Source organism: Canis lupus, chromosome 31, assembly GCF_011100685.1.
Source record: "Canis lupus familiaris isolate Mischka breed German Shepherd chromosome 31, alternate assembly UU_Cfam_GSD_1.0, whole genome shotgun sequence".
Taxonomy (NCBI): Eukaryota; Metazoa; Chordata; class Mammalia; order Carnivora; family Canidae; genus Canis; species Canis lupus.
This window is the reverse complement of record NC_049252.1, coordinates 26,821,626-26,846,699: the sequence shown is the minus strand read 5'-3', so window position 1 is coordinate 26,846,699 and position 25,074 is coordinate 26,821,626. Positions and strand designations below refer to the sequence as shown.

The following is a 25,074-nucleotide window of genomic DNA, read 5'->3' as shown; positions in this document are numbered from 1 at the left end:
ACAGAGAGAGAGGCAGAGACACAGGCAGAGGGAGCAGCAGGCACCCTGCGGGGAGCCTGATGTAGGACTCGATCCCAGGACCCCAGGATCATGACCTGAGCCAAAGGCAGGAGCACAATCACTGAGCCATCCAGGTGTCCCTATTGGTGCAAGGTTTAATTTTAAGTTGTAAAACATCTTGGTGCCAAATCAAATTTAACGAGGGTCTGCACTTGAAGGCGTTGTCTAAAAGGATGAACCTCAGTTGTTCTCTCAGAGAGAAGTACGGGTTGGTTTTGGGGTGAGTCAAGGGTTTTAAACATGTCAGTATTCTTGGTAATCCTCGGACCACCAAGCACAGGGTGGGGTGGTGGTGGGATGGATCCATATACTTCTAATCTGTTTCAAATGTAAAAACTTGATTTTGGCAACCAGTCAGTAGCCAACCATAAAATGTATTCATAAAAAAGCTTCTGAATTTCCTTAGCAATACCGTATAATTAACGGGATCCGGATTTGGATCTGCAATGACGCTGGGAAGTCATCTTTTTGGATTCCTATCATCTGTATTAATCAACACCCCTGTTGGACTTCACCTACCTTGAGGAGGAGAATTCTCTTTTTCATTGGCTTTGCTGTTGGTTTGCTGTTGCTAGGTGACATAGGTGACATAGGTGATGGCGGGTTGACATGGGCACTTGTTTGCCTTGTTCCTGGGAACCCACCTTCCCACTGTCTTTGTGGGAAAGGTGGGGAGGTAAGCTCCTTTGCAGGAGCTGGCGTCAAATTCTTAGACCTTGTCAGCTAGGTGGATGGCAACACTTTTTTCTATTAAGCTGCCCTGATTTTTGATCAAGTTGGTTCTGAAGACCCTTGAACAGAAATCCAGAAGAGCCTTCCTTAAGGGGTTTGTGTCATTGAGAACACAATTTGAAAGGAATTTTAAAAGTTAGCTATTGTAGGTCAAATTTATAAAACAGCAAGATAAAGCCTGAATTAAAATCTATGGGGAAAATAAATAAACTCTCCTTTTTTTTTTTTTTGTTTCTGAGCATCAATTCAACTGATAAAGGGAGAGCTGTTTGACCCTTTTTGCATTTTCCCCTACATACCAAATGTTGTTTTCCAACATATATTTATTTATTCATTATGTGGGCTTATATCTGTGTGGCTAGCTCTTGTGTAAATATCCATGACCAGTACAAATACCTAATGAGGGTGTCATGGCTTAGAGTTTTTCAAAATATTTTTACATAAATCTTTTTATTTGTGGGTAGAGTTTGATTATTTTCGTAACTCTGTCCCCCAAGTTTAGCCTGATCTTGGGAAATTTGTTAAAAACAAAAGTCAGCCGTGCTCCCTCTACTGGTTGCATTTCTTTGTAACAGCAACACTGTACATTTGTGATTAAGTTCATTGCTTCTGGTGGGACTCAACTCATAAGCTTTTAAAAAGCATGACTAGTGGCATTCGGTGCTGCAGGTAAAGAAGCTGGTGACATAACGAGGGACTTCCCATTTGCATAGGGGTGTGTAGAGGGGACCCACGACCTGGCCTCCTTCCTTCCTTCCTTTCTTCCTTCCTTCCTTCTTTTGATGCCAAGAGCAGCTCAGCTCCCTCGTAAGGCTGGTGGCCACTGCCTGAGGACCTCTTGGGTTCTGATGCTGTAGGCTTTCTCCTGTGTCGAGTGTTTTGCAATCTGCCAGCCACTAAGTGAAACCAGCAGGTTTTCTGTGTGCTCCCAGGTTGTTCAGACTATTGAACTCCGGGTGCCCTGTGGTTCTCTCCAGAAGCAACTATAGGAGAGTCTTTATTTAACTGGCCTGAGAGATAGGCAATGAGGTGAGGACCGATTCTGTTCTGCCAACATGCACTTAATCGCATACCTACCATCTGTGAGGCTCCAAGGCACTTCAAGGGGAGCAAACCCACCATCCTGTGCCCTGTTTTGAGAAACGCTGAGCAACAAGGACAAGGCTCGTCTCCCCCTCCAAGCGGAAATGAAGTCCTATTAGAAAGGAGGGAAAAAAAGCACAAGTGGCATTCTGGAGTTAAAAGAAACACGTCTTAGGTAATGACAAGGCCAGAAGACTTGTAGAAAAGATGTCCTCACTTTTGTAGGTCCTCACCCTGACTGGTAGACGCAGTGGTGCTTGCATCGTTTTTTCCTGTAAGTGATTTGTAACTTTCTTCTCGATAAGCCGTAATGAGATTAAACATCCTTCCTGTTCTCAATGGAGCATCTCCAGCTAAAGACTATCAATGGAGAAATGACTCTGGTGGCTGTGATAAGCCTGCCTGTCTGTGTATCTTTCACATCTCTTTCACAGCCCCTACCCTGCCTCCTCCCCCCAGATGTGCTATCTGTGATTCCAAAGCTGATACCCCAGCCTTATGTCATCCTCCTCCCCACCCCCTTCTTGATTATTTCCATCCAAATGTAATGCAGGCCCTTAGCCTCGCGAGGGCATGGGCCTGAGGCTGTGTCCCGTGCCCCCCAGTGCTTCTTTACTGCTTCAGACTCCAGTGCCCACTCTCTCCGGATCCCTCACAGGTGGTCCAGCCATCAGATGCTGCAGGGCCGAAAAGGAGGAGGAATGCTCTTCTGTATCCTTGCAAGTCCCTGGAGAGTCTCTTCCCGATGCTGAGGATTATATGTGGAATGAATAAATTCAGTGACTGTTGGTAGTGAAACCTGTCTCCCAGGGCTTCTCATTAGCCAGCAGTATTGGCATTTGGGGGCTGGATAATTCTTTGTTGGGGGAAGCTTTCCCCGTGCCGCACCTGTGTCTTTTGCCTACGAGATGCCAGTAGCTCCCCCAGGTTGTGACAACCGAGAATGTCTTCACTACTGTCGAGTGTTCCCATTGGGCAGAGTCGCCTCCTGCTAAGGACCGATGCTGATTTCACACACCCCATCTCTTCATTCTGCTCCTTCACAGTTCTCCGTGGGCCTTCTTTTGTTCATTTGCTTCATTCACTTAACAAATAGGTACCAATTTTCTACTTACGCCAGCCTCTGCACAAGGTCCTTGGACTATAAAGATAAGGTAGGCATCTCCTTCATGTTCGTATATATATATCTATAAGTCAATTTTGAACGTATCACGGTTTCCACGTTTTGTGTTTTATCATTATTGTCTTGAAAGTTCCCTTTTCTGAATGTTACTCCCAGCCTACAACTCTGGCGGGCGATCGAGAGTAATTAGGACTTCTTGAATGAATGTTATGTTTCTGTTTCTGTAGCCTGGGTCTTTGAGGAAAGCCCCTTGCAGTGTGGGTCGTATCCTTGGCTTTGACAGAGCCATTAACCTTGTAAAATGATAATGCTCTATTAATCTATCAATTTCATCCATGAATGCTTCAACTGTTACAGATATGGCCTCCACTTATCATTCCTTATTTCCATTTTCCTGTATTGTGATTTCTTCATTTTCTTTAACCAGCCACCTGAGGCTTCATTTAACATGTGTGGTCATTTTTTAGTTTCATTTAATGAAACTTCTGTTTTGGAACCAAGGTCAGGCCTAGTGAAGGGATGATCATTGGATTACTTTTGGGTGGACTTTTAAGTTAGCAAGTGTCCGTTAGAATGCTCAAAACTGTGGTATGAATATTGCTTATGGGAAATCAGGTTTACGGCAGCTATTTTTCTAGGGGGAGAGAAAGGGGGATATATTTCAGGGAGGCGTTTACAGATGGCTCCCACTATGTTGGTAATTTTAATTTTTTTTTTTTTTTGCCACGTGATGGATGCTTGAGGGTTCGCTATATGATTTTCAAATATACTTTTGCATGTCTGAAATATCTTGTAGTAAGTTTTCAAGGAAACATAGCCAGTTAAACGTTTGCTTTTCAGTTTTTCTATCTCCCATTCTATTTAAGGAGATGTGTGGGAATTAGGTGCCTACCGGCTAACCTACCCACATTCCTGCCTGTGCAGAGGGGGCACCTTGCAATTACTTAAGATTTTTAGCTATTTATTATTTATTTATTTATTTATTTATTTATTTATTTATTTATTTATTTATTTATTTATTATTTTTTAAAGGATTTTAAAAAATAGAGACATAGAGAAGCAGAGACATAGGCAGAGGCTCCCCTTTTGGGAGCCCGATGTGGGATCACACCCTGAGCTGAAGGTAGCCGCTCAACCACTGAGCCACCCAAGTGTCCTGATTTCTAGCCTTTTAAATCAAAAAAGAGACACTGCCTTCTTGCCCTGTGCTGGGCTGAAAAACATGTGACAGCGACTTAGGCTTTCAGCAGGGCGACCAGATTCATCTGTAAAATGGTTCAGGTCTGTTAGGAATAAATTTCCCTTAAGGTCGTGGGGGAGCCCAGCGCTGGGACCCTCGCGTGACAGCCCGCCCCGAGTTCTTGGTCTTGGGGACGCCAAGGGGAGATTTAGATTGGGGAAGGAGGTGGAGAGGAGAGAGGAGGGAGGCGACGGTGGGTGGGGAGGAGCGACAATCCCTCTCCAACACACCCAAATGACCAGATTCATCACAGCACGAAACTTCACAAGTTACGCCCACTCCCTCCGCCGGGAGCCGGGGAAGGCTGCTGCTTCCTCATTTCTGTTACTGGAAGTTTGGAGATGTGCGCAGGCCGGCAGCATGTGCGCCTCGCGGAGCAGGGTGAGCCCATTAATTTCAAGCCCATTTCCATCGCCGAGTTTCTTTGTGTTGGGTGGTGAGGGCGTGCAGCCCAGGTGGCTGTGGCTGGGGAGAGGCTGCTGGGCACCCCCACCCTCGAGCTCGGTAGGGGTTGGGGGACCTGTGCGCCCCGAGCCCGGAGCCCTGCAGGATGGGTGAGCTGGGGCTCCGGGCTGCGCTGTGGCCCCCCGGGGGCGCCATCCGTGTGCATTCTGGCCCCGGGGTGAAGGGTGGGGGCTTGCGAGCCCTGCCCCTCTCCCCCCTGGCTGTCCGAATGCGGGGATCCTAAGGGGTGCGGCGGGAGGGAGGCTGCGGGGTCAGGTTACCCACCAGAGGCGCGTCCTGTCCCCGTCCTGTCCCCGTCCTGTCCCCGCCGTCCGGCTGCACGGTCTGTAATCACAGGTCATTGCCCTCCAGAATGAGTCCCAGGGAAGGCTTGGGATTCAGTATTTCCGCAGGAATGTTCTGAAGCTGGGCGCCCGACAGCCTCCTGGGTCACTATGGGAATCCTAGAGGGAGGCACCAGACGGCTTGGGTTTCTCATTAATGTTGTGTCTGATTTAGTTCAGCCCAAGGGGACTTCCTAGCTCGTGAGGTGTTATTTGTGCATCTGGAACTTTTTGGAAAATACTCCTTTCTCTCTGGCAGCTGCTTTATCTCCAGGTCGATTGCCTAAGTCAGATTTGGGCGGGGTGGGGAGAGGAAGTTTGGGTGGAGGCTGGCACCCGGGGTTGGGATCATTCATTGCAAGTGACGCTTAATATACGTTCCAGCCAGTGATAAACTTGGCCAAAGGTAAAGTTTCTTGCAAATATTCTTTAGGTTTTATTAGAAGCCCCTCTCAGAGGTTGTGGTATTTGCTCACCGCATGGGGGTCCAGCGGAGGCTTTTGGGCTATTTTACCTGTTTCACCTATTTTATATCCGCTCAACAGGTTAGTACAGAGCAGTGGGAGCTCTCTCTGTGTGTGTTTTGTAAGCTAATCCTTCATAGGAATTTTTAGAGAATTGTTTTATTTTTAGGGCACCTTTAGGGAGGTGAAGAAATGTGTGGCCGTTACTAGGTTTATAGAAAGCCAGATTTCATTTTATAGGTGTTTCTTCCCAGATCTGGGGTGGGTGCAATTAGGAAGATGTTAAGGGCTGATTTTATTATCTTCCTGTTATCAGAATAGGACAGCCTGGCTTTCCTGAGGCACATTCCCCTTGAACTTTGGGGTCAGAGGACAGGTTGCTGTGGCCATACTTTTACTTAGTTTGCTTTCACCTTCCAGCTTCCCTGAAGTTAGTGAGACAGAAGCTAAAATGAAATGACTTTTAAACCAAAGCAGACACGTTCCAAGGAAGAATAACAGGTTGCGTGGTCCAGGCGGTCACAACTGCCAGAGCCTTGTTCTAGCTCCTTGAGGACTCAAGAAAGAACATGGCAAGCAGATGTGAACTTGATGCTGACATCAAGTGTGTGACCGGCCTCCCCCACCCCCAAGAAGCCTACTGTAGCAACTCACTCAACAGGAAAGACAACCAAATTGGATCTCGTGATAGTGCTGGTGAAGCTGACTAATAGACCCTTGCTCACATGGAGTTTTATGGAACAATAATCCTTAGCCAGAGAAAGGGAGTATATTATTCATAAAGGTATTTAGACATTGTCACATGGGACTGTTTCATGCAGACATCGGAAATTGGATTAATTCTACTATATGAATTAGGTAGGTGTGAGAGAATGTTATATATTTTTTTTCTCAAGGTCTCCTTACTTTCTAACAAATAACCTGGTTTGGCTCTGAATTTTTTGTTTTTGAAGTTGCAGATGCAATTAGTTTGATAGAAATAGGGGCATTAAGATGATCATGTTTTAGTAACTAGTTTTTTATAAGAGTTTTCCTGTTTTGTGTACATTTTAAAATTTATTGGTTGCACATAGTATCATTTTATAATATTTTAAAAGACTGTAGAAATGTTTCCTTTTTCTTTTCTTTTCTTTTCTTTTCTTTTCTTTTCTTTCTTTTCTTTTTCTTTTCTTTCTTTTCTTTTCTTTTCTTTTCTTTTCTTTTCTTTTCTTTTCTTTTCTTTTCTTTTCTTTTCTCTTTCCTTCTTTTCTCTTCTTTTCTTTTTCTTTTTCTTTTTTTTTTTAGAGGGAGAGTGAGAATCTTAAGCAGGCTTCACCCCCAATGTGGGGCTCGGTCCCAGGACCCTGAGATCATGAACTGAGCTGAAATCAAGAGTCAGATGCTTTAACTGACTGAGCCCTCCAGGCCCCCCTTGAAATGTTTCCTTTTTTCATTCCTGGCATTGGTTATTTGTGCTTTTCTTCCCCTTGATCAGTCTTGCTAACTTATTATCAATTTTATTGGCATTTGGAAGAACCAGTTTTGGTTTTTGTATTTTAAATGAAACAAAAACACTGCCTCCTTTCTTAAGTTTACATGCATTTGAAAAGTCCTGTGCTGTGGAACACTGTCAAAAAAGATTTTAAGAGCCTTTAAAACTAAGTAACCGAGTCTCCTAGCTGTAGGGAGGCAGATATTATGTATTTATTTATGTGTCTTTGAAATAATGTTTCTAGGTTTTATTAAAATATATCTTGTGCTCTTGGGTATCATACACAGTGGATCACATTGTTCTAAGGTGGGTTTTGTATATTCACTGGGGCACACCCTGTGAAATTGTTTTGGAAACATCTAGCTAGAATTTCCATAAGATTTACTGGTAATTTAATGTGAATTGTAGGTGCTTTCAACCTACTTGACAATACAGATTTACTTTGTACTGGGGCAAGCAAATTTGCTGTAATGACTGAGGAAGAAAGTTTCATTTTGGTTCATATTTAATGCATGAGTCTTGGCATTTTAATGTTTTCTCAGAAAATCATTCTGAGTTTGTGACAGTGTAAGAACAAGAACTGTAGACTCAGAAAGAACTGGATCTGAATCCTTTTTGCCTTTTTTTTTTTTAAAGTTTATTTATTTAAATAATCCCTACATCCAGTGTGGGGCTCGAACTCATGACCCGGACATTGAGAGCTGCATGCTCTACTGACTGAGCCAGCCAGGCGCCCCTGGATCTGAATTCTTGCTCAGCTACTTTTAGCTCTAAAATTGCCTAACCCCTCTGAGCTTACATTTCCACCTCTTGTGAGATGGAAATAATGAAAACTGCTTAGGGGCTGTGATGAGATCTTTTTTCTTTCTTTCTTTCTTTCTTTCTTTCTTTCTTTCTTTCTTTCTTTCTTTCTTTCTTTCTTTCTTTCTTTCTTTCTTTCTTTCCTCTTCTTTCTTTCTTCTTTTTTAAAGATTTATTTATTATTTACAGAGAAATAATGTGCGCAGGTACAAGTGAGTGGTGTGTGGGGTGGGGGAGAGGGAGAGGGAGAGTCCTCCAGCAGATTCCCTGCTGAGTTCAGGGCTCAGCTCATGACTTGAGCTGAAATCAAGAGTCAGACTCTTAACGGGCTGAGCCACCCAGCACCCTTGTTGGGAGATTTCTACATGAGTATTTATGGAAGACGCCTGTCTTGTGATTTGGAACAAAGTAGACACTTAATACGTTATAGTACATTGTGTGTTTCCCCTCCTGCCCTTTCTGGTTATACTTCCAACCTCACAACTTCTCTCAGTGCCTTCCTCCCAGACCTGTGAAAGGTTATTTCAACAGAATAAAACAAAACCACTTCTCCCATCTGTTCTGTCTTCATTATGGGCAGATGGGTTATTGGGATCACTCTCCATATTTTCAGTACTTGCATCTTATTATCCTAGTTGATCAGTGGTATACTGGCTGTATATTTTTTCCACTCCGATTTTTGCCTTACCTTCCTGGGATGATGATTATTTTTTCTTCAGTGTATCTCACTTCCTCGAGGGTCCCACTGTTTTATTATTTCCTTCCTTCCTTCTTCCCTCCCTCCCTCCCTCCCTCCCCCTTCTCTTCCTTTGTAGAACTGAAAGGAGTACACAACTCGAAATGTGGCCAAGCTTGAGATGTAAGTTAGTGGAGTTGTTTCTATGAAGGCAGAGTTTGTTAGATTTAGTTATTCCAGAACTCCAGTTACTCTGGAAAAGACGCTCAACATCACTTATCATCAGGGAAATGCAAATCAAAACTGCAATGACACACCACCGTCTCACAAGGCAAAAGTCCAGAAATAACAAGTGTTAGGCTGTGGGGCAAAGGGAACCCCCGTGCACGGTTGGTAGGAACGTAAACTGGGTGACAGATAGTACTGGTGATATCCATATCTGTTCTCTATCGCCATTGCATTCAAAAAGAATGCTTTTTGCAGAGCTGAAAGTTCTTGGTACTTGGGGGGAAGCTTTGGATTGTTTGATGCTATGGCTGACCTCATAACCAAGAAGGGAAATGAGAAGCATGGGGTGGAGGCCGTTGGCTGGGTAATCTTCCTCCACAAAGGAATATGGCATTATTGAAGTCATCCAACTTGAAGCCATTTGTTCTCCCTGGGGTCTGTCCATTGAAAAGATCCTGGGGAATATGTGGCATAATTAGTGAATGTTTCTTTAGTTGTCTCATAGCACAAGGGGCTGACCAAGGAGGGGGGGGCAGCCGGGGGGTAGGCTTTGTGGTGCCCTGGCAACATCATTCACTGCTCTGCCCAAGGAGCCAGTCTTGGTTTACATTTTGTGTTGTGAATTGGCCTCAGCTGGGAAGTTATTCTCGAAGACAACAGATTGACTGACTGCCTTTGGTCTGGCCCGTCCTCTCTGACCCGGTGCACTGAGTAACTGTGCTGCTGTTTGTACTGGTCGGTGTTTTTATGAGAGTGGGGAACAAGGAGGCGTATAGTCTTCATCAGTGTTGTGCAACACCACTCCTCCAGTTTATTTTGATTCTGTTGCTTGAAAACAAGTATTAGCGTGGCACTCATTGGTAAAACTTGGTGGGGAGAGATCATGGCTTTTGGTAACTTTTATGCGTTTAACAGATAGGGGTGGATTTGTGAGATCTTCTTGTACTGAAGCACAGAGCCTCAGGTGATACCTTGGAATCATATGCTCCAGTGTTTGAGATTTCTGACTTCCGTACATTCAGAGGCTTCTCTGGGCAAGAATAACCATGGCCAAAGTGCTTTCTACAAAGCCCGTAGTTGAGTAAGTCCCTGTAAATACTTCTTTGATTATTAAAATACTAATACTAAATACTAATTTACTGAGTGTCTACAACATACCCAGTACTTCTCCTGTGTGATCTTGTTAATATTTCAGAGGGTGATCCTGCAACCCCTGGGAAAAATGAGCACAAAACCCATTGTTTTCCTGTGTCTACTCCTGTAGGTAGAACCAGTGTGGACTGAGGCCTACCTTTCTAGACCCGAAAGCCTTCTGGAGGGTTGGTCTCGTGGGGTGACACTCTGAAGCCTAGTCCCTTACCTACGATGTGAGCAGCCTCTCCGAATGACACGTTTGGAGGTCTTGAGAGAAACCTCTTCTGTTTGGGATGGGATAAGCGGGGGATTTGCACAAGGCTGGGAAATGAGGACTCAAACTTTTAAATTCCTTCCTGTCTTAAGACCCTGCTCAGATCTTCCCATTCTGGGACAACAGGAAGTTCATTATTTGTGACTGCTGTTTTGGGGAAGCAGGGGTTGCTGATTCACCCCATGCCCAATTTGAGGCTTTGAAATGGATTTCCTGGGAACCTTTGGAGGTGTAGGGTCCCCATTGTAGGGTCATTCCTAGGACAAGCCAATCATTCAGGCTTGCTGAAGAGGGTGTGGTGGCACATCCCATGGCAGGGTCATTGTGCTCTGGGTCTGCCTCTGGGGAATGACTATCGATTTCTATTGATTCCTTATGCCTTTGAGTCATGAGGAAGAACATTCCCATTGATTCTCAGACTGTAGTGTTTCAGAGTCTTCACAGGTAATCTTCCCACCTTTGCCTTCCTGGCATCTCTTTTGCCTGCCCTCACGATTCCAGGAAAGGAGAAGAAGGAATTGTTTCGGGCTGCAACAGAGGAAACTTGGTATCAGGCATGGGCTTCTTCTGGGGCTCTTGGACATGAGATCACGTTACTTTTGGCAGGCAGGGTGAACCTTTGTCTAAACCGTGAAGTAGGTTTGGTTGTTGGGGAGTATTGCATGGAGGCCTCACTGCTGTGCTCAAATTGGAGTCTTCATGACATGCTAAGCAAGGAGCTTCTCACTGAAAGGATCAAGTGGTGAACGTGCAGCATTACAGGCACTCAGAGCAAAGAAATAATGCTACCTCCTGGTGGGGCGTGAGTCAGCAAGAAGGGCTGTGTGTGTTCTCTGGCTTCCTTTCTCTCAGGTGGGGACAGTGGCATGTCAATCCTCATTTATTTCCTAGGGGGAGAACGATTAAGACCAAAAGGGGCTTTATAACTCTACAGAGGTGCAATTATTCTTTTCAGGTTTGCCTGCCTCCCATGAACAAACCCACCCAAGCCTTGTTATTAGTAGCACGCTGCACTGTTTACGCTTTATCAGCTTTTGGTAGCATGCTGGCGGATCCAGAATTTGAACACAATTTGTGACTGCCAACTTGGTGGAGAGGAGGAATCAGAGATGCCTCCTGAAGCATGATCCCTTGTAGTGTTGTTGCTTTCTTTGGATTTTACCGCACCAAGAACACTTCACCTGACACCTACCCTCTTACCAGATTTTTTAAAAAAATATTTTATTTATTTATTCACGAAAGACACAGAGAGAGGCAGACACAGAGGCAGAGGGAAAAGCAAGCTCCATGCAGGGAGCCTGATACGGGACTCGATCCCTGGACCACAGGATCGTGACCCCAGCCGAAGGCAGATGCTCAACCACTAAGCCACCCAGGCGTTCCCTCTTACCAGATTTTTAAAGGTACAACACAGTGTTAGTTGCTATAGGTAAAGTATTTTATGGTGGATATCCAGAACCTATTTATCTGGCATAACTGAAATAATGTCCCCGAGGCGCCTGGGTGGCTCAGTTGGTTAAGCATCTGCCTTCAGCTCAGGTCATGATCTCGGGGTCCTGAGATCGAGTTCCGCATCGGGCTCCCTGCTCAGCGGGGAGTCTCTTTGTCCCTTTGCCCCTGCCACTCCCCCTGCTTGTGCTCAAGCTCTCTCTCTCTCTCTTTCTGTCAAATATATAAATAAAATCTTAAAAAAAAAATGCCCCAAGTGATTAGTGACTTCCCATTTCCCCCTCCCTCCTGCTCCTGGCAAGCACCATTCTGTTTCCATGAGTTAGACTATTTTAGACTCCTCTTGTAAGTGGAATCCCGAGGCATTTGTCCTTCTGTGACTAGCTCATTTCACGCAGCAGAATGTTCTCAGGGTTCACCCGTGTTGTTGCAGGCTTGCCGGACTTCCTTCTTTTTAAAGGCTGACTAATATTCCATTGTGTGTACACACTGCATGTCCCCCGCATGCATCTGGCGCTGGACATTTAGGTGACTTTTGCATTCCGGCTGCTGGGAGTAGGGCTGCAGCGGACACGGGAGTGCTAATATCTCCTTGAGCTTTGCTTTCCATTCTCTCCTGTGAAAAATACCCCTCAGTGGGCTTGCCGGATCATATGGTAGTTCTATTTTTAATTTTCTGAGAAGCCTCCCTGCCGTTTTCCATAGCGGCTGCCTGCTTTTGCATTCCGACGCCTGCACTTCTTCGTTTCCCAGCCGGTGCTGCAGGCCCGGCCTGGCCCATCTTGCTGTGACTTGCGGCTCCTGTCTTACCTGTTGCTCCTGAACCAGCCCGACAGCCTTTGCCACTCCTTTCTTTGCGTGCACACGGCGGCCTGGAGCCCTCCCTTTCGGTATTTACGTCACCTTGTATTATCCTAATTGGGTTATTAGCTTTTTTCAAGGGGTAACAAAATGATATGAATGATAATAGTACAATAATAATAATAACCAGTAAGGGAGGGGGGCATGTGGATTTGAGGACAAATCTGAGGTTTCCTCTGTCCTGTTTCCAGAGACCCCTTGGGGCTTCCTTCCCCTGTTTCCCAGACTGGTGTTCTCTATAAACAAATTCTCATCACTGGCTTAAGTAACTTTTTTAAAGCAACAGAGTTAGGAAGTGGGGAGGTAGCATTTGGACCCCAGTCCCCAAGCTCCAGGGTCTGAATTTTTTTTTTTTTCTTCAAGATTTTATTTATTTAAGAGTGAGAGAGAGACACACACACAGAGCGCAAGCAGGGGGAGGGGCGGAGGCAGAGAGAGAAGCAGACTCCCCACTGAGCAGGGAGCCCTGAGTGGGACTTGATCCCAGGACCCTGAAATCACAACCTGACCCGAAGGCAGATGCCCAGCTGACTGAGCCACCCAGGCCATCCCCCCCAGGGTCTGTGCTCTTAATCAGAATGCTCCTGTTTATTTCTCACAGAAAGGGCTTCCTATCCTATTCTGTAGATTTGCTTCATTGTGCATTAGAGTGATTGCCATGGGGTGTTCTAGAATGACCCCTGTAGTAAGTGACTGAGCCCTGTCTCGGGGCGTGTGTCCACTCATTCCCACCCCCCACCTCCCCATGACATCCTATCAGTTGTCCTTCAGAGTGAATTCCAGCCCTCCTCCTCCTTGCCTCCTTGCCAGTCTGTCCCAGCCTCCTGTCTTTCCCCCCTCGGAACCAGTAGTATTTGTCAGATGTCACCTTGTGCAGTGGTCTCCCCTTATCTACGATTTCACTTACCTTCAGTTGATGGTCAGCTGTGGTCCACAAGCAGGTGACCCTCCTAACACTACATCACAGTACACACATCGCCCACCTCACTTCATCTTGTGACGTCAGCCTTTTATCATCTGCCATCAGCACGAGCAGAAGGGTGAGTACAGCACAGTAAGATATTTTGAGAGGGCCCACATTCTCATACCTTTTACTACCATATAGCATTATAATTGTTTGGTTTTCTTACTAGTTATTTTTCATCCCTTACTATGCCTAATTTATAAATCAAAATCATAGGTACCTTTGTATCGGAAAAAACACAGTATAGGTAGGGTTTGGTGTTATCTGTGGTTTCAGGCATCCATGGGTGTGGGAGGGGCTTGGAACATACCCCCATGGATAAGGCAGGACTGCTGTCTATCTTCCCTCCCTGCCCTGCCCATTATGACCATAAATCCTGGAGAGCTATGATTGTGGGCTCCGAACCACGAAGTAAGCAAGTGTTCAGAGACTTGATTCTTTGGGGATGAATCGAGAAACCTAGTCAGAGCTGTCCAAAGAAATGCCAAGGTTATTTCCAGGTTCTGTGAATGAAGGGAAATAATGTGGCCAAAGAACAAAATTGAAGGAACAAAAAATCGGCAAGGGACAAATCTAAAAATTGTTAGCCCATTTTTGTGTGAGCCCGTGTGTGCGTTTTCACTGCACAGCTGTTCAGGTTGAATCACAGAGTGGATGTCTCATCTCTTGGCTTCAAGCACAGTGGCTAGCCATCTCCCCCCCGGAGGAGTTTAAGCAGATTTATGTGATGAATAATGTGGGTTTTCTTCCAAGACTTGAGATGCAATTTGACAAACTTCATGTGAATAGTAGGTGAAACATGTCAAGTCTCCCCACGCCACCCCACCCGTTTGAACAATAACAGAGATGTTCCGCAGCAGAGTCAGTGTGTTGAATTTTGTTCATGGCCGGCCCCCTGTCCATAGTGACCTCCCCTCTTTGGCCAACTCAGATGTACTTTGCCTCCTGGGTGTGCCTCTACCGGAAGGTCCAGGAAAGCGGGTTAATCCAGAACTGAGGATGCAAAGGAAAAGAGACCACATACGTTGAGCACCTCCTGTGCGCCTGGTGTTCTGCTAAGTGTTCTCTAGCAGAGTACATGACTGATCCCCACTGCCATCGTGGGATGTGCCATTCTTTCCAAGTCTAGTCAGTGGAACCCATATGACTTCACTAAAATCACCCGTGGTGACCCTGGATTTGAGCTGCGTTTTTTTTCTTTTTTTAAAAGATTTTATTTATTCATGAGAGACACAAAGAGAGAGAGAGAGAAAGAGAGAGGCAGAGACACAGGCAGAGGGAGAAGCAGGCTCCCTGCAGGGAGCCTGATGTGGGACTCGATCCTGGGTCTCCAGGATCATCCCCCAGGCCAAAGGAGGTGCAACCATTGAGCCACTGGGGTTGCCCCCGTGAGCTGTGTTTTATTTAACTTCTAAACCCACAACGCATCCATTTTAGACAATGAATCTAATGGTCATATTACCTCTAGGATTCTCTGACTCCCGGGTTCTTTTCTGACCTATTCCTTTTCTACCTTAGCTGCATGTGAATTTGTTAAAGTTGGTATTGCCTGAAATACCCTGTTTGGGTGGGATTTTTGGGGAGCAGGGTGTGCAGTCTTTGAAAAACTGCAGAACTAGGGATCTGACTTTATTTTTAGATACCTACCCACAGGTGATACATACCAAGCCCAATCTTTGAACACCCTCAAGAAAGTAAAATAGTTTTATCTTTCTTTTTAAGAAGAAGGAGCCTCTCTCTCTTGCTGGACAGAGGGCTTCCTTGTCACGGTCTTGTTCTGTAGCACGTACAGCCTGAGATGTTGGTGCCTCGGGTCTGATGCAGCACGGTGCCCCGGATCCTTTGGCCCTTCTGTCCCTCTCCTGCGCACATTGCATAAACATTGGCATGGCAGGGACAGATGGCCACTCGGGAGGCTCCTTTGATGTCACATTTGGTTGCCTGGGTAGGAGGTAGGGGTGGTTGCAGCCAGTCTCCACGGGAGGAGAGGCTGCCTGGGAAATGCCTACTTGACAGTGGGTAAACAAAAACTTAACTCCAGAAAGGCTGGGTGCCCTGGTCCGTCCGCAGGCCTGGGCAATAATGGAGTTGGGTTTACATAAGTGTGTTTAGCTTGGGAAGAAGCCAGTTGGCTCAGAGCAGAGCCTTTTCTCTCTGCTCCTAATTGATGCTTCGTGAAGTTCTGTTTTCTTATGAGAGAATGTGAATGGTCTGGGGCGGGGGTGGGGGGGATGGGTGGGGGTGGAGAAGAAAGTTCTGGGATTGCGGATGACTTTCAGAGCTAGAAAGTAAATTCATTCCAGAGGACTGGGTTTGCTTTGCTGGAGGCTTAGGTGAAAGTACCTGAAAGCCCAGGGGATTGAAGCTAGAGCTGGGGAGGCAGGGGGGCTTATTGGTGGGACTGTTGGCTGGTCAAGCAGCATCAGTCTGTCTGGTGGCTTTGATGCTTTGATGGAAATAAGAAGCATGGTAATGAAGAACACCCAGACGGAGTGCGTGAGGCAGCTGAATTGTGCCTGAAAGAAAAATCCAGAGTTGACGGTATGTGACAATCAAGCGTTTTTTTTTTTTTTTTTTCTGTGTTTTTTTGTTTTTTTGTTTTTTGGTGGTTTGAGCTTTAGAGGGAACACTGGAGGTAATTACAGTTGCCTCCTTGCAAAGGAAGCATGGAGTTCAGTTAGAGTGGAAAAGCCAAAAGCCGCAAGCGTTGATTGAAAGCTTTTCCTATTCTAGCCTCTGGGTAATAATAACTGTTGCTATTTATTTTTCTAATGCCTTTATGGAAGTCCCAACAAACCAAAGTAAGGTAATACATTCAAGTTAACACAGTGACATCTAGTTTCCAGGCCTCATATTGACTGGGAAGGGGCAGGGTGGTCAGTTCAATTATTCATTCCTCCAACGAGTCATTCATTGGGTGGCTCTGGGTGTCATCATTGGAGGTGTCCGTGGAGGACGCAATGAGGTATGACATGCAGCTCACACTCCCTCAAGGGGCTTACAGCGTAGAAGGGAAGAAAAGATAACACGGTGGGAAAGTTAATGGGCCAGATGAGAGCTGTCATCTAGAAGTGTGGTACATTCCAAGGCTTAGGACATGAGCCATTCAGTGGTGGAATGATTGGGAAAATTGCTAATGATATTACTAATTTCTGTTGTGTATTAAGAGCTTACTCTCTGCCTGGCACGGTTTTAAATGCTTAACATGTTTTTTTTTTTTTTATAAAGTTTGTTTTTTTTTAAATTTATTTATTTATGATAGTCACAGAGAGAGAGAGAGAGAGGCAGAGACACAGGCAGAGGGAGAAGCAGGCTCCATGCACTGGGAGCCCGATGTGGGATTCGATCCCAGGTCTCCAGGATCCCGCCCTGGGCCAAAGGCAGGCGCCAAACCGCTGTGCCACCCAGGGATCCCTAAATGCTTAACATGTATTAACCACATTTAATCCTCCCAATAACCCAATGAGCTATTATCATCCCAGTTTCACACCGAGAAATGGAGGCCAAGAGAGGTAGAGATGATACAGGCCACTCATGGCAAGTCCAGGTGGACACCTGGGCAGTCAGCACTCCCAGCTCTTCCCATTTCTCATTTTCCTGTGTTGCCAGAACTGTCAGTGCATCTATCGTATTTATTTCTTTTTAAGGAATCAGGGATGGGGTGCCTGGGTGGCTCAGTCTGACTCTTTCATTTCAGCCCAGGTCATGGTCATGGGGGTCACAAGATCGAGCCCTGAGTCGGGCTCCACACTCAGTGGGGAGTCTGCTTGGGATTCTCCCTCTCCCTCTGCCCTGTCCACCCTCAAATAAATAAGTAAATAAATAAAAAAACAAATAAATCTTAAAAAAAAAAAAATCAGAGGCAAACATCCAATGTGGGGGCTTAGTATTTCTGTTCCACTTCTTTTTTTAATCTTAATTTGTTTTTTTATTTTAATCCCTTATTTTTTTAAATTAAAGCATAGTTGACACACAGTGTTACATTAGTTACATGTGTACAAATAATGATTCAAATAGTGATTAATTTTTGAAAGATTATTTATTTATTTATTTATTTATGCTCACCACAAGGGTAGCTATTCCTCTGCTGCTCCATTCTTTCATCGTTTAGAGAAATCTAGTTTGTGCTCATCATGCCCGATGGGCCATTTAGTCATGAAAACATCTAACCCATGGACTTCTTTTTTTTTTTTTTTTTAGGTCCTTGGAGGGTGATTTTAATTGTCATATAAATAGTATGAATATGAGTGTGGGAGTTTTATTACGCAGTTCCTTGGTGGTGGTTTGAAGGTTTTCTCTGGATGGTTCCCATGTTGGTGTTGATGCACTGCTGGAAGCTGCCTCTTGCCTAGGGCATAGCGATTTTTCTGTTTTGGTGAATGATCATTTTTATGTTTTTGGTTTTTTTTAAATTAGGTGAGGGGGGAAAATAAGTGCGGTCATTTGTGTTTAAACAAAATGGCTATCATTTTTTTCCCGTCAGTGTTTGTTTAATAAAATGGGAAGTGGAGAAGAGCACCAGGCTAGAAGTCTGGTGACCAGAGTGTTTTTGGTGTGCTCTTCCTAACTCTCTGACATTAGGAGAGCCAATGGTCGGGAGAGCAAATTATGTAGTCAGGGTCCTTGGGATGTATGGAAATCTCTTTCTGTAGGGTAGTCAGAGCCTGTGATAGGGACATTTTGTATCAGGACTCAACTTTTGGGGCACTTGGGTGGCTCAGTTGGTTGGGTGTCTGCCTTTGGCTCAGGTCATGATCCTGGGGTCCTGGGATCGAGCCCCACGTCGGGCTCCCTGCTCAGCATACATCTAACTAACATTTATTGGGCACCTATGATATAATAAGGGACTGAGGGAACAAAGTGGATAAGCATAATTTTCAACCCAGGAAACTCACAATTTGTCAAAATGAATGCAGGAAATGCCCCTGTTAGACACATTGTATAGAAGAACTTCTGTTCACAGAGAACTATTGTGTCTTCCTTTCCATGCACTTCCTGAGAAGGAGCTCAGTATTTGAAATGGGAATGGGGGGGTCACCTGGGTGGCTCAGTTGGTTGAGCATCTGCCTTTGGCTTGGGTCATGATCCCAGGGTCCTGGGATGGAGCCCTGCATCAGGCTCCCTGCTCTGTGGGGAGTCTGCTTCTCCCTCTCCCTCTGCTTGCTGCTCTCTCTCTCTCTCTCTCTGTGTGTGTGTGTGTGTGTGTGTGTGTGTCAAAGTGTCAAATAATAAATAAAATCTTAAAAAAACTCAACTTTTAATTTGTAACTTTTAATTAATTTTGAAGGATCGATTATTTATCTGTCTATCTATCTATCTATCTATCTATCTATCTATCTATCTATCTATCTATCTATCTATTTATTTGAGAGACCAGACTGAGCAAGAGAGAACATGAGTGGGGCAGGGGCAGGGAGAGAAGCAGGCTCTCCACTGAGTAGGGAGCCCTGACACGGGACTCGATCCCAGGACCTCAGGATCACAATCCGAGCCGAATGAAGCCGGATGCCCAACCAACTGAGCCGCCCAAGTGCCACAAGACTCAACTGTTAACTTGTTATTACTACATTATTTATTTAAATATGGTGCTTTCCGATGCAGATGCTGTGGCCACATTTTATATTTTTTTGGTGTTCTACTTAAAACATGGTGTTTCCCTCTACTCGTGTTTTCTTTTCTTTCTTTCCTTTTTACTCCAGGAATATGGGGTTTCGTGTAGGACAAAAATGGAAACTAAAGAAGAGACAGAGTCTGGAAGTAATTTTCAGCAGCAGAGAAATTAAACAAAATGAGAAAACACACCGTTGTGCTGCTAGCCGGGTGAAGGGAACATAGGAGGGTCTACTTGCTTTTTCTCGGCTATTGGATACCTTATACATGGATTACTTTTTCGTTGGGACTGTATAGCTAAAAGAAAGCAAAAAGCAGACCTGAAGGTTAAATATTTCCATCTTCTCAAGAGCACATCAAGTTCGCATTTAAACTCAGATCGCCTGCCTCTTATTTCTATAATTTGAAATCAGATTGCAGTCCTGCGAGTGAGAGCCGTCGTTCAGGCGACCCCTGTCTATTTATCCATCTGGCCTTCTCCAATTCTCTTTTTAACTCAGAAATGGGAGTGGGTGGGAATGCCCAGGAATACTTTGAATGTGGTAAATACAGGATGTGGGAAATTCATCTGCGAAATGTCAGCCTTCGGTAGACATTGTGTGAATGTCTACATGTACAAATGGAAAATGGAAGGCCTGCTAAAATGCCTTGTGATTTCATTCAAGAATTTAAAGCTGGTGTGGTATAGTTGGGGACTCCCCGTCCTGAGCAGTGTGGCCCTGTGGGTGTCTCTCACACTAGGAATGCATTTCGATTTTAGGCATGTTGACGGTGAATGTTGATTTAAGAAATCATTGAGAAAATGGTTTCTTCTGGTGTACCGTATCTTAAAACATGTTCAGATTCTTGGATATCATCTTTCATCGCCTTTCCCCTGAGAGATGGCAGGTGACAGTCCCTTGAGCAGTTTCAGCCTGACAGCCTGCAGTCTGTGTTTTGATGTGGTGAGTTTCCCCTTTTCAAGACATGGACCTATCTGACTTGAGATGGCCACATTTCTTAGGTTTCCTGTTTAGTAACGATAAGCGGATTTTGGTGCAATTGGTTGAATAGATGCTTGCTTTCCTAATCAATTTCGATACCTGTGTGGGGACTTTTATGAATCTTTGTTTTAAAATTTGTCATGATCTTGGCTGAATATTTGGTTGAACGTTCGAAACGCATTCACCTGTGGACAATTTGTTTAGCACCCGCTGTGTGCCGCACTCAGTGAGAGGCTCATGGAATTCAGGCAGGGTATGGCTCTCAGTGGAAGTCACAGGCCTGTGGCACCAGTTGAGAAAAATGGGCTAAAGGTAATAGAATTGCCAGTGAAGTCCCACAGACAGGTATTATTAATAGGGACAAAAGAAAATACTCAAAACCATTTTACATTGCAGAGTTTATGAATCCATTCGATGTGCTGGAGAAAACCATAGTGTCAGGACTGGATTCATGTATGTATAAAACTAAAACCAGACTTCTTTGATGAATTTCTCAAAAAAAGATTCTTGGAAAGAAGGACTTTCCTGGAGGGTATGGAGCTTGTTTTGCCTTTCCCTCACTAAAGTTGCGCTTTACATTTCTCTGTTATCTTTTTTGCTTCCTAAAATGCTGGTAAAAAAAAAAACAAAAACATACAAGCATGTGCACAAAAATCCGCACACAGGTGTCTATACAGCTCTATTCATAATCGCCCAAACCCAGAAGCAACCAGGATGCCCTTCAGTGGGTGAAGGTAAAAGTAAACCATGGTCATCTATGCGATGCAGTATTATCCCCCACTGAAAAGAAATGAGCCATCAAGCCATTGAAAGCCATGGAAGATGCTCAAGGGGGTCAATCTAAAAAGTATACATCCTATGGGATTCAACACTCTGATGGTGCTGGAAAAGGCAAAACGATGGCGACAGTAAAAGTCAGTGGTTGCCAGGAACTTGTCCGAGGGAGCCAGAGATGAACAGGATCAAGGTTCTGAAGGCGGGATTTTAAGGGCAATGAAACTGCTCTGTATGGTCGTTACGATGGTAGATATATGTCACTATACATTTGTTGAAACCTGGAGAATGGACATGCCACCAGGCGTGACCCCTGATGCAAGCTATGGTTTTGGGGTGAGAATGTGTCAGTGTAGGCTCAGTGGAGACAAGAGACGTCCCAGTCTGTGGGGGATGTTGGTCATGGTTGGAGCTGTACAGGTGTGCGGGCAGGAGGCACACGAGAACTCTCTGTTCTGCTGGGAACTGTAAACTCCTCCGTGGATGAAATCTGTTTAACAACAGCAACAGCATCCAAGCTGAAGTTGAGGAAACAGCTGTGAATTCTGTTCATGCATCCAATAAAATGTCTCTTGACCTATATATTCCTTCTCGAAGTCCTTTGCAGCGCCTCTGCTTGGGCAGCAGCTGGTGGACAGCACGGAGGACTCCTCATGGAGCGGGAGGCTCTGCTGTTCAGAAAACTGGGGCGTGATGAGTGGGGATCTTCCCTGGTGGCTTCATAGCTATGGAAGCATTGATTTCAAGTTCCTATTTTGTCCTTCTGATCACGTGTTGTGCTAATGTGGTTGGTACAAAGGATTCAGCTTTTGATGAACTTACCCCTTGCGTAGCTTCCGCAGCAGTAGGACTTTTCCTGCATTGGGCATGGCTATGGAGCAATTGACTTTGGTCGTATTTGAGAATACTATGGCCTGGAGACCAGAAATCATCTGTTCCTGCCTTGATCTTGCGCCTTTTCCCTGGGGGAGGTGCTGGGGGAGCTGTGTGCACAGAGCACATTAACATGATGACACTGAGTGATTACACAGATCTTTCTGGAAGCTTACACACCAGGGTTTCTCCTGGCAGGTTGTCTGTCACTCTTCTGAAGCCATCGCTCAGGCCTTCAGCAAAAACATTTATTGAGCACTTCATTTTACACCAGGCCACTTCCAGGGTCTGGGGGTGTCAGAGTGAACAAGACCCAGGAGACTCTGCACACGTGTGACTGGCATTCTGGAGGCGGAAGACAGACAGTGGGCAGGTGATTAAAACACGAGTGTGCTGGCAGGTTAGCACTGCAGCAGGGAAATTGGAAGCAAGGAAGGAACCAGGAGTCCCTGAGTCCAAGAGTCGAGTTTGAACTTTCGAATGGGGGGATGGAGAGGACAAGCCTATCGCAGGAGTGACTTTGGAGCAAGGATGCTAAGGGTTTGAGGCAGTGAGGTTTTTTCCTTTTTTTTTTTTTTTTTTTAAACAGACTGAGTGATCTACATAGAGAGAAGTAGGCCACCTGGGCCCACTGGAGAAGTAGCTTGGAGACCACTGGGGCTTAGGTGGAGAGAGCTTTCTGGTGAGACAGGCAGGTGAGGCCCAGAGGGAGGGTGGCAGGGGCAGGGCCTGTAGGACTGCTGATGGGAGGGGGAGCCTTGGAGGACTATGGCTGTGGCTGCCCTCCCACAGGATCCGATTTAGGTTTCAGGAGGATCTCTCTGCCTTGCTGAGAGGAGGTTAGAAAGCTCATTTTGACCCTTTGGCCAGTAACCCTGCAGTCTGAGCTGTGATGATTGTGTTATTGGTCACACAGCCATGATCCCACTGGTGTGGTTGGGGCCTTATTATTAAGTATATATTTTTTTAACTTCTTTTTTTTTATTTTTTAAAGATTTTTATTTATTCGTGAGAGACACAGAGAGAGGCAGAACCACAGGCAGAGGGAAAAGCAGGATTCCCATGGGGAGCCCGATGCCGGACTCAATCTTAGAACCCTGGATTATGACCTGAGCCAAAGGCAGGAGCTCAACCACTGAGCCACCCAGGCGCCCCTATTTTCTTAACTTCTGTAAATACAAATCTCTTTATTGGTAGTTAGTGAGAAAAGGGACTTTCCTCATGTGAGTGTAGTTGGCCGATGATTTCTTTAAAAAAGTTTTTTTTTTTTAATTTTAAATTCAATTTGCCAACAAGCCGATGAGTTTAGAAATGTTCAAAAAGAGTACCTGGGTGGCTCAGTGGATTGAGTGTCACAGACTCTTGATTTCGGCTCAGGTCAGGATCTCAGGGTTATGAGATCAAGCCCTACATCTGGCTCTGTGCTCGGTGGGGAGTCTGCATGGGTTTCTGTCCCTCTGCCCCTCCTGCTCCTGCTCTCTCTCTCTCTCTCTCACTCTCACTCTCTTGCTTTCTAAAATAAATAAATCTTTAAAAAAGAAAAAGCTCAAAGATAATGTAGAGATCTCTGCAGCCCGGTGTTTTGTGTACTTTCAAAACATACCCCCTCCCCCCCATTTGGCTCTGTTTTGCCTCTGGGAGCCCCCTTCTTGCCTGTAACCAGATTCAGCTCTTCCCATGACCCCCACCCGCTTAGCTTCCAGCTGCTCCTCTGGAGTCTCTGTCGTTAGAGAAGTGAACCATGTGTCAGGTGTGTTACCGGCTCACCTGCACACAGCTAGCTGGCAGGTGTCTGAGCCTCTCAAAAATCCAAAGCTGAGATGATGATGATGATGATGATGATGATGATGATTTTTTGGCATTTGACCCTGGTTAGCCCATTTTAAGTGGCACACAGTAGATTTGTCCACAGATGTTAGTTTACCAGTGGACTTTGAACAGAATAATAATAACTTTCACATCTGGTCCCCTTTTCATCTAGGGATCTTAAAACCCCAAGTGCACATTAATTAAACCTCACATCACTGGAAGGTAGGGAAGGGGAAGGCCAAGTGCTTTAATCACCACTGCCGAGAACATAGAGGGACAGCCTGTGGGCCCAGCGCTAAAAGGCATTTTGCATTTCACCGATGCCTTTCATCTGGCTTCTTAAATACTTGGCAAGTGTTACCTGGTGGGAAGCGCATTATTATGCACATCTGTAGGGAGTGGGGACTATCCTGGTATCTTGAGACCTAGCTTTTTTTCAGTATGGTCATTTCAGAGGCCTTCTTCATCTCCAGTTCAGGAGTTCTTAGGGTTTATTGTGGATTATCTGGAGTCTCATGGTGTGAACTGAAGGATGGTTGTGTTGACTGGTAAGATTGTTTGCTTTTTTTTTTTTCTTTTTGGTTTGGTATGCAGATAGGGAGGGAGTTTTTAATTGCAACCACCTTCTAAGCTGGTAATGAGGTAATTCTCATTAGGACCCTGGGATATCCCCTTCACCCTGACCATCTCACTCCAGAAAGTCCCCCAGGTGAAATCGAACAAGAGAAAGGCAGGAGAGAGCCCGTGTCTCTCCCCAGAAGAAGCTGCTTGAGTCCATTTCTGGTAAATGAGGGCATTGGTTTTAAAAATGAAACAGAAGGAAAAAAAATCGAAAATGTTGTGGTCATGTCATTAATAGGTAGAGAATTCACCTGCTATCCTATGGGAGGGAGTTAAGGATCTGGCTTCCGCTGAGGTCAGAGTGTTTATATACAGAGCCACAGTCCTGCACTGAGGGCTGGGTCATTCTTCAGGGGATGCTGCACGCCAAGCCTTGGCAGGACACGAGAATGGTGCAAGATAAATAGTTGGCTTGCAAAAGCATGGGTACTTTTGATTTTGAATAGAGTCCTTAGGTCTATTTTTAAAAAATTCCTCAATGCCGGTGTAAAGTATGCTACTGATTTTACAGTAAAATACAGCCTTTATTTAGAATTGCATGTGGAAAGAAACAATATAGTGGAAAAACATTGAGAAGTATGGGTTCTTTGAATGCCTCCTCCATGTGACCCCTCGAACCCACTGATGCCTCGTCTCTCTTTATGACTTACAAGGTAGAAAGATACCTGTATGTGTGCAGATAAAAGATAAACGTTTATGTATTATTTTAGATGAAGGCCTTCTGAGTGAATTCTCAAAGCACACCCCATGAGAATGTATCCTTCCAGCATGCTTATTTAATTGTATTGAACTGTAAATACTTCTGTTCCTTAATTTGACAATGTTGATGTGTTTTTCTGTTTACCTTAGTGGAAATACAGTGGAAAGAACTGTTCTTATATATGGTCGTGTGATAGGTATTCAGTATCTCCTTGTACTGTGGAAATACTAGTTGGCAGGGACATTACTGAAATGGTCCTTACACAGAGCAAACAAATGACTTAGAAATCTACTTTGTTATTTAGAAGCCAGTACAAACCAAAATCTTTGTCTTTAGCATGAATGTCATACTTTCAA

The 25,074-nt window shown here is 45.0% G+C and overlaps 1 protein-coding gene across 4 annotated transcripts in view; it reads left to right on the top strand.

Annotated features, from left to right (window-relative positions):
• Positions 1-25,074, top strand: part of TIAM1 (TIAM Rac1 associated GEF 1) — a 380,928-nt gene that overhangs the window by 175,449 nt on the left and 180,405 nt on the right. Inside the window, exon 1 of one of the 4 annotated variants that reach the window (XM_038581330.1) lies at positions 2,908-3,029. The exons of 2 other annotated variants lie outside the window; for them this stretch is intronic. The gene's annotated coding sequence lies outside the window, so the exon portion shown is untranslated. Of the gene's footprint in view, positions 1-2,907; positions 3,030-4,477; positions 4,620-25,074 lie in introns of those variants that run through there. One more of the 4 variants, XM_038581327.1, reaches the window with a different exon arrangement.